Source organism: Lepisosteus oculatus, chromosome 14 (genome assembly GCF_040954835.1).
Source record: "Lepisosteus oculatus isolate fLepOcu1 chromosome 14, fLepOcu1.hap2, whole genome shotgun sequence".
Classification (NCBI taxonomy): Eukaryota; Metazoa; Chordata; class Actinopteri; order Semionotiformes; family Lepisosteidae; genus Lepisosteus; species Lepisosteus oculatus.
In genome coordinates this window covers 5,691,556-5,693,447 of record NC_090709.1, presented here as the reverse complement: position 1 = coordinate 5,693,447, position 1,892 = coordinate 5,691,556, and the positions used below count along the sequence as shown (strand labels likewise).

General features: G+C 47.4%; 1 non-coding gene across 1 annotated transcript; it reads right to left on the bottom strand.

The window, feature by feature from the left end:
* Positions 1-571: 571 nt before the first annotated feature.
* Positions 572-644, bottom strand: trnaf-gaa (transfer RNA phenylalanine (anticodon GAA)). The gene has a single exon. It is a non-coding gene; the product is annotated as a tRNA-Phe (tRNA).
* Positions 645-1,892: the final 1,248 nt, after the last annotated feature.

The following is a 1,892-nucleotide window of genomic DNA, read 5'->3' as shown; positions in this document are numbered from 1 at the left end:
CAGGGGAAGCCAGTTACACCAAAGCAAACGCAGGGAAGTGCATTTCAAGCAGAGACCAGGAGGGACTTGTTTACACCGAGAGTGGTCGGAGAATGGAACAATGCGCCCCGCCCTGTTGCTGGAGCCGATTCTTGATGAGATCTTGGGCTCACTAAGAGGCCCCCGCTGGATGCTAATCTTTCTGTTGTTCTTGCAGGTCCTGCGCTGCTTTTGATTCGACAGAGCTCGTCCTGGTCTGTCGGCACAGCCCAATTGCAAATGATCGGCTCCGCGTACAGAAGGAACGTGCGTTTGGTACAAGAGTGCACGAAGGCACCGGAAATACATTGGGAACAAATGACCGGTCGCTCAAGACCTCTGTGAAGTACAGGAGCGTGCAAAATGAGGCTGTTTCCACCAGGTCTCGAACCGGGGACCTTTCGCGTGTTAGGCGAACGTGATAGCCGCTACACTACGGAAACCTGTAGGAACTGCTGCTGGTGTCTCGCTTGCATTTCGGGCTGAGAAAGGGACGCGGCACTTTAGGCAGGGGGGCGCTGGAGAGAGGAACAAAGGGCGCGATGAAACAAAATGCCGAAACCCGGGATCAAACCAGGGACCTTTAGATCTTCAGTCTAACGCTCTCCCAGCTGAGCTATTTCAGCAGTGCAAAGAGCCCACAGCCACCTGCTCCAGCCTTCCTGTGTTGCGGCATGAGCGCACCAAGAGGAGCGGGAGAGTGTTGCAGGAACGTCACTCAGAAGGAAAGGAACATGTGACCGCTCGCTCAAGACCTCTGTGAAGTACAGGAGCGTACAAAAAGAGGCTGTTCCCGTCCGGTTTCGAACCGGGGATTTTTCGCGTGTGAGGCAAAATTGATAACCGCTGCACTACGGAAACGGTGAGAAAAGGGGGCCACCGGCAGTGAGTATTCAACCTTATTGCATTACTGCTCCCAACCAGTTGATATCAATTTAATTCCTAAGGGTTATGTACTTGTTTTGAGTATCTCATGTAGAAGTTGTAACCAAGTTCACTTTACGAAACGGTCTAAATGAATGATATACTTATGTCCTCTTGATATGTGTAACTCTTTGTAACTGAATGAATTTATATCTTTTGTATTCTGATAACCCTTACGATAAGATCTGTTAGGTTTGCATGCATATTCTATATATTAACAAATGTATCCTCGTGTATTAGTACCTGTGTGTGCGTTGTTTGAGTTATGTCGCATGGTTGGATTCTAAGACCATTAAAATAATCAATTTTGTGATTTACTGCCACAAAAATAATTGTCCCAGTAAATGTCCAAACCCCTACAGAACTGGTGCCTCATGAGAGAACACTACAACAGTGTGTGATTCCCTGCCCCAGCCAGAGGAACAGACAGTGAGCCTGTCTCTCAATAATAATACAGTGTGTGATCTCCTGTCCCAGCCTGGGAAACAGTGAGTCAGCCTCTCAATAATTATAATACAGTGTGATCTACTGTCCCAGCCAGAGGAACACACAGTGAGCCTGTATCTAAATAATAATAATACAGTGCGTGATCTCCTGTCCAAGCCTGGGGAACACTGAGGCTGTCTCTCAATACTAATAATACAGTGTGTGATCTGTCTCAGCCTGGGGAACACTGAGCCTGTCCTCAATACTAATTATACAGTGTGTCATTTCCTGCCCCAGTCAGAGGAACAGACAGTGACCCCGTCTCTCAATAATAATAATACAGTGTGTGATCTCCTTTCCCAACCTGAGGAACAGACAGGAGTGAGCCAGTCTCTCAATAATAATAAAGCAGATTATGATCTGCTGTCCCAGCCTAAGGAACAGTCAGGAAAGAGCAGGTCTCTCTATAATAATTATACAGTTTGTGATCTCCTGTCCCAGCCTGAGGAATAGACAGTGAGCCT